Genomic DNA, 8279 nt, shown 5'->3' on the forward strand with positions numbered 1-8279 from the left:
AGAATTCACTGCACACATTAGTAAGATTTTGCATTTTAATATGAAATATAAACTAAACAGGTGTTTATTGTTTGTCAGTGTTTAGATTTGTATGGTTGGGACCTAAAGATTTAAATTATTGTTTTATTTGTTATCAGTTTATGTATTTTTATATCTTAGGGTGCCTTTTAAGATCTGGCTAGGGACAACAGATGGAAATTAGCATAGCAGCTAACTCTGGTTTATTTACAGTAATGTGTCTGTTAATCAATGAGCACTGTCCCTACCAACTAAATAAATGAATACAATTTTTTTTTTTAAAGATTGCTGAACTAAAGGTAAGTAAATATCCAAATGAACATTAATCATATTTTAGATTTTAAACAATAGTAGAAGAATAGAAGGAACCCTTAATCGTCCCACAAAGGGGAAATTTACAATCTGCATTTGACTCATCGTAGTGTCAGGCCATATGTGAGACGCTAGGGGGGGGGGGGGGGGTTGTAGGGAACGGTGCCTTGCTCAGGGACACCTTGGTAGAACTTGGTCTTTCGGGGACTTGAACCGGTGACCTTCCGGTTCCCAAGCCAAGTCCCCACGGACCTCGCTACCAAAACTATAAAACTCTATATATAGTACAAAGCAAAGTTATCAGTAAAACATTCAATTTTGAGAGAAAATATGTAGTTACAGACCAGGCAAAGCTAAATATTATTTAAAATGAGATTTGATAATAATCAAAAGTAGAAATATTTTTATCCTGTAATGCACAATATTATTCTTTGGTGGTAAATATGGATTGTCTTAAAGAGGATTTCAAAATTGGATGTAAAGGTCATGGACACAGTGCATGCTGTTGGGTGACAAAATCTATGGACATGCCGGCTTTTGATCAATGAAATCCTCTTTGTCATCTGTCTGCTGCATAAATCCATCTCTTCCATTACTGTGATATTTGCAAATACTGACAGATGTGTTTGTGTACTACCCGTGATTTGTGTTACATTTTAAAGTGTCATTTGCTTTTGGATGTCATTTTTTTTCTCAAGCTCAAATCAGTGAAAACCAAATTTGTCAAAATATGTTTTTGATTAAAAAAAAACTGTGCAAAATTGATAACACTTGCATTAAAAAAGAAATCCAACTGACTTGAAATGAAGAAAATATAGCATGCTAAGATAAAATGTGTCATGTTAATACCAAAAGTCTGGAGGTGTTATGAACACCCCGGGGTTCAAGAGGTTAATATGAAGAGGAAACCAACGGAGACGACTATAGCTGTGTGGTCAAATAATGCTATAAAATGATGCTGTAATCCAGATTAACAGATTGGGATTAGCAATATAATGCCCTCTAATGTATATTTTAGTGGAAGCTATCATCAGTCCCTGAAGCTTTTTCATCATATGGAATCAATGGTTTATGCAGGAAATGGAGCCTGTTGGCACTATTCAATTTGTGTCGGATAATGGTCAGAAAGGGACACACATAGATGTGTTTCTCTCATAATGCAATAATACCCGGCGCAAACACATCAGAAAACTCCATATAATCGTGTTCTGCTTTCTTGATAATCCCAGTAAACCTCATGCACTGACATTTAAGCAGACTTCTCAGAAAAGTAGTACATACCTTCTTGCTTTGAGGTAGTAGTTTACTAACCACTATGTCACTGTGTGGTCAAAATATCATCTGCTGAAAGCTTGTAAAACACCGCTCTTTTGACACCTTCAAGTTTGACGTCTTGCTTACAGAGTGTCTGGAAGAGGATTAGCACTGTGTAGACTTAACGTTGCATGATCACGAAAAGCCTTGATGTCTTGTTACTACTAGTAGAAAAAAAATCCCTTAAAAGCCAAAGATTGCTCTGGTCTCAGATTTAAATTTGGAATCATGTTGCCTGCTTGCTTTAAGTGGTTTGAGATGGCCGGATTAACAGAGAGGCATGCGGATGAGAGAGGGCCCAGAGATGGAGGCTGTTTGTGGAAGTATGAGGAGGATTCAGTCAGATAGAAACAGAGGCAGTGCACCGAGGGGAGAGAGGGGAGTGAAAACCAGAGAAAAAGGAAGTCTATCTTTGAATTATTGATGGACATCATCCACTATGTGGTCTCTTACACGGCACAGTATGCAGCAGCAGGGTGAACCGTGAGTCACGCCTCAACTCACGAAGGTCCAGACTCAGGAGGAACTCCACTCAACCGTGATTTACGCTCACCGACACACACACACACACACACACACACACACACACACACACACACACACACACACACACACACACACACACACACACACACACACCATCTCTCAACTCCATATGAAAAGGAAAGCTACGCTTACCTAAAAAGCCCTAATATAAACTTTGTATTGATCTTCAAATGTGATGCAGCACTTAAGATGGTGTGTGTGTGTGTGTGTGTGTGTGTGTGTGTGTGTGTGTGTGTGTGTGTGTGTGTGTGTGTGTGTGTGTGTGTGTGTGTGTGTGTGTGTGTGTGTGTGTGTGTGTGTGTGTGTGTGTGTGTGTGTGTGTGTGTGTGTGTGTGTGTGTGTAAATGTAGAAGGCTGATGATAAAAAGACCTCCTGAAGATTCACCTGACATTAAAATCTTCCTATTGTTAAAACTACATACTGAAAACTCACAATAATGTTTCTTAAAAAGAGAACTTCTTCATGTGTGTTTATTTTCTGGCATGTTTAGATAGTAGAGGAGATATTTACCACTCTTATGTCTGTCTATTAAATATAAAGTGACAGCCTGCTAGCTAAGCATGCATGCACAGCTGAAACAGACAGAAAGAATAAGCCAGGCTCTGTCCAAAGGTCACAGAATGTGCCTACTACTCTAAAACTCAGTATTTAACGCGTTATTTATTGCTAGTTTAATTTGAACAAAACCCCAGAATAGAAATGATAATTTGACGTTTAGAGGAGAGTTAATTACCAGTACTTTTTGACTCTGAACCGTTGCCATGCAACAGTATAGCAAAATAGTCTTTCAGTTAACAAAACATTTAAACATTTTTGAACAGGTTACATTAATAACATTTACAGCGGTTCGAAATCAGAGCAAGGCTGTTTCTGTACTATGTGCTAAGCTAAGGTAGGTATTTTGCTATAGCCTTATATTTTATGAATTTGCAAGTAAATGTTCCCATGTAGCTCTCCGCCAGAAAGTAAATACGTTTATCTCACAAAATGTCAAACTTTGCTTTAAACAATATATTACAATATTTTTCAGTCTGTGTGGTGACACGGACTGACCATAGAGTAGGGTTTTTAGATTTTCTGACAAGGAGTTCTAGTGAATTGGGTAGCTATGAAGCATTAACCTATTTTTAAGTGTTGTGGAATAAGGCTCTCAACTGTGTGTTATAAAGTACACTCTCCATGCTAAACTGAGATGAGCCAAAGGATTCCCTGAATCTGCTGGGTCAAGGCTTAGCTCTAATCCTATCATCACTTTAATGTAAACTTTGGCAAACCCAAGGGATGTTTGGCAAAAGTGAAAAGTGATATGGCTGTGGAAAATGTCATCACAACAGGCTTAGATGCATGATTATTTACTTTGAATGTTGCAGGTTTGAATTGGCTTCATTACCCAGTTTTTTTACCGGCCAGTTTTAAAACACAGTCTCCTGCCTGTCATTCTCTGATGTGTGCATCATGGATGTAGCCTACTTAGCCTACTACTACTTGTGATCTTTAATGGTCCTATTTGTGAGGCTTTTTGTATTAAATAGTGCTTTGCCAAGGATTGGGCACACTTCAACAAAAAATACAAGGAGAGCCAATGGCCTAAGAGGGCAAAAGGTCTTAACCCGAGTCTTGTTCTACTCTTGTGGTTTTAAAAAAGCCGACAGATTGTACCTCTCAGGAAATCCCCTCTGAAAGGCTTCTAGGATGGATTTGTGTGGCCGATGCAAAGGTGGTTGCAGCAAAGATAAGCCTCTGCAAGGTTAGGAGTCATTCCAACATGGCCCGAGTCCGTGTCTTTCATCATGTGGACAACCAACCCAACGGTCAAGACTTTGATCATTTTGCTCTGATTATCATTTCTTTTTCATATTTTAGAGATGTTTCTTGGATATCTCCAGCATAAACAGATGGCAGTGTGCAGTCACCAGAGCGTGGTCTGCTGTGTGGAATATGAATTAGTAGGTTAATACTATAACCTGCTATGAATTTACATTTAGAGAGAAGGCAAATCGATGAGCTAATCCCTGTTGGGAAATTCCGGTGTCAGAGCAGCAACAGCAGTTAGCGTGAAATAAAAGATATAAGAGGTACAATTTCACACAAGGAAAAAAAAGTAATGTAAGAAACGGGATAAATTAAACAACAAAGATTATGTAAAAGTGGTGAAATATTTACAGATATGAATAATTGTGCAATGGGTAAAAGTTTTGAACCTGAATCCAAATGTTTTCTTTACAAGAGACGGTTAAAATTAACATATCATTCAAATCACACACCATCCATTCGTGGTATATCTTTGCAACGCATGTTTCCATTCTACTTATACCCATAGTATTCCGTTAAGTATTCTAAATACCTTCATATAGCAATCCTACTGTACATGTACGTACTCTGCCTGGCCAACAAAAAGGTCACACTCTAATATTCGTTGGACCGCCTTTAGCTTTGATTACGACACGCATTCGCTGTGGCATCGTTTCCACAAGCTTCTGCAGTGTCACAACCTTTATTTCAGTCTTGCGTTAATTTTTCGCCAAGATCTTGCATTGATGACGGGAGATTCAGACCACTGCGCAAAGTCTTCTCCAGCACATCCCAACGATTCTCAATCGGGTTCAGGTCTGGACTCTGTGGTGGCCAATCCATGTGTGAGAATTATGTCTCATGCTCCCTGAACCACTCTTTCACAATTTGAGCCCGATGGTTCCTGGCATTGTCATCTTGGAACATGCCTGTGCCATCAGGGAAGAAAAAAATCCATTGATGGAATAACCTGGTCATTCAGTATATTCAGGCAGTCAGCTGACCTCATTCTTTGGGCACATAACGTTGCTGAACCTAGACCAGACCAACTGCAGCAACCCCAGATCATAGCACTGCCCCCACAGGCTGACCTTTTTTTTGGCCGGGCAGTGTAAATAACATGTCTCTGAATATCTGCTTGGCAATGATTCTGATACGACAATTTCTCATACCAATCATTCATTTCACCAAACTGCAGTTACGCCATTCTTCTGCCTTTTGTTCTCTCACTGTCTTTTTACCACAAATAAAGAGAAGTCAGGTCGTTGTGTTTAATTCAAAACACCAAGGCAATCCCGCTTGACGTGTTTCTCTATTTAAGAATTCATGAAGACTTTTCTGCTGTTTATTTTTAACAAAACATTTTCTTTCAGGTCTGAAAAAGGGCTCCACACTCTTACATTGTAGTTTAGGCCTGGGACTTTTGTCTTCTATCATATAATATAATTTAACTTTGGGAGGGGGGGCGGGTATGCAAGTAGTGCAAGTATGAGGATTCAATGCCAATTAATTCTACTTTTATGAAAGAAATTGTGTCCACAGGAGCAACACTGAGAAATGTTTTATCAATAAACTGCAGTGTTCTTTTGAACATCCCATGTTGCTTTCCAAGGATCTAATAAAACATGCATTTGAATCCTGAAAAAATAACCATGTGTTATCTTGAATGTTTAAATCGATGTTATCAATAGGAAAATTATTCCGATAATCAAAATGAATAATGTGTTGCATGGGATTACCCTTTTTATGTCTCTTGCTGCAAGTGAAACGAGAGGATTAATGGACCCCTCATGTCTTAGTAGTAAATATAAACCTACATTCATTCTCTGGTTATAGCTAAGCACAAAGACCCAACTCTTGGAAAGCAGTGATATCTGAAAAAATGAAGGAAAATGTTACATAAACAGTCTCTTAATGTCTTGTATTGCACCTTAAAATTCCACTACTCATGGATGTTATATAATTGTTACTAAGAAAACAACTCATTTATCGTCTCTGTGGTGTGAGTTTAACACTAGACCAGTTTGCCAGATTAGATAACAGACATTCTTTAAACACCCACAAATTCTTATCCTGTTTGTCTGCTCAATCTTGGAGACAGCAAACAAATAAGACTGCCCAGCTGTGGCTTTGTTCCCAGACCACATTGAAATAAGACTCGAAAGATTTTTCTGAAAATCATATTTTACTTGTGAGTTCTCCAAATGTATTTTTCTCTCTCGTTCCCACTGCAAGCAAAGACCCACATCCTTTTATTCCTGCAACAACACAAACCCACACTGTCAAGGGGACTCCCAACAGTCACATCAAACACCAAACCACTCGGCTCTCCACTCCACTTTGCTTCACTTCACTTCATTTCACTCCAAAAGCCAGCATGTCAACAGAGCGTTGGGGAAAGGGGGTGGGGCTGTGCCAAAACAATAATGCACATGGGAACCACGGCCCCCTAGGCGGGTGATTTTGTTTGTTACATGAGCACTTAGCATTCATTATTTAATCCAATACAAGACTCCTGATTAATTTGAGTAAAAATAAAAAAACTGGTTCCTAATCGCTGTTCTCTGTAATGCATATCCTGGTACATCTAAGTAGGATATGTTTTTAGGATTGTATATCATGGGGAGATACTTTAAGAAGATGCAGAAGAAAGTTTACATAAATCCATTGCTCTTTTGGCAGTGAGTTAGCTGCTCATGTAGCTATAATGGAGCGACTGAGAAAAGCAGTTCTGGAAATGGACAAGGCTTCTGTCCCCTCATTCAGCCTTTAAGCTGCTTTAGAGGATTGCAGGGTATTTTCTCTCTGCCTCTCTCTAAAACAGACAGCTGATATTGGCTCTGAATCATAACAGGACAGGGCAGAAGCCCTGAGCTTTCTCTGTGCAGCTGCACACACTGGTTAGAGACCCACAAGCTGCTTTTGTCTTGGCTTTTTAATCCACTCTTTGACCTGTGACAGCAAAACCTGCTGCTCCCTGCTGGGGACATGGGACATCTCTATGCAGCTAACCACAAGACACCCAGGGCAGTTAAAGCTAAATATATATCTCAAGTTTTTAAAGTTGTGACATCACTGAATGGATCCGATGTGCAACACACAGGACAGTTTTAGCTTCATAGCGAGCTTGACCCTTACAGTTGTCTTTTTTACTACCTATTAAAGGATTTTACAGATTTTCATGGTTATGGCTAAATGTGAAGAGGATCCAGTGAGTTAGTCTTTCATTACAGTCGTGGTTAAGATCAGGGACATGTAAATGCAAAGTATTTGTATAATTGTACTTTTCTTGCTTTCACGTAGTAAGTGACATATCAATATATGTATATGATATCAATATATCAAATGAATCTTAGCAATTCAGGTTTTGAGAGTTTGAATATGGAAAACCATGAGAATTAATATGTTATTGGAAACTAAATCTTAGACTGCAAGTCACAGATATCAGAATTTTTCTTTAGAGACGATCAACTTTCAAAAACACCTGTATGGTCCCTTAATGCAATTAAGTTGATATTAATAATTGGAAAATGTAAGTACTTCCAGGGCATACCATTTTGATTTAAGACAATTACTAACTTATAATATATTGTATAGGCTTTGGCTAATCTTTATAATAAAGTATGTATATTTATGTGCATCCATGCATGCTCTGGAGCATTTAGAAACTGCACTTTTAAAAGCTATAAATGATCCTAATGAAAGGCAAAGGGCTTTATTGTCATATGCACAGCTACAGTCTAGATATGCAATGAAAACCTGAATGAAAGTCACAGGCTCCTCAAACAATGCAACGTATATTGTATGTATAACAAAATTTAAAAAAACAATACCAACAGTGCAAGAAGAAATAGACTAGAAATAAAATATTGCAAGAGAATGTTGTAAATGTAATAAGCAAGTAATGCAGAATAAGTCAACTTTATGCAAGTAAAATGGGGGAAAAAATGAGAAAATATGCTGTACAATTAAATAAAATACTGCATATTGTAATAATGGATAAACATGTGAGATGCAAACAGATGAATGGTATGAAGTCGTGAAGGCACAGAGCTAAGGAGTTTAGCAGTCTAATGCTTGTGGGATAAAACTGCCCCTGATTCTGTTGGCGTGTGACCCTGTGCTGCCTTGCCGCCTTCATGACAGTTATAACTTTTACTTCTGTTTTAAATACTTTGAGTATTGTTTCTCAAAGTTAACTTGGGAGGGGTGTCATTTTATTCAGCCAATATCACCCACTAGTGGAAAACTGCAATTATCGCAGTTTTGTAGTGGCAATTCTCTCACAATCCACCAG

This window comes from Eleginops maclovinus, chromosome 4, assembly GCF_036324505.1.
Source record: "Eleginops maclovinus isolate JMC-PN-2008 ecotype Puerto Natales chromosome 4, JC_Emac_rtc_rv5, whole genome shotgun sequence".
Taxonomy (NCBI): Eukaryota; Metazoa; Chordata; class Actinopteri; order Perciformes; family Eleginopidae; genus Eleginops; species Eleginops maclovinus.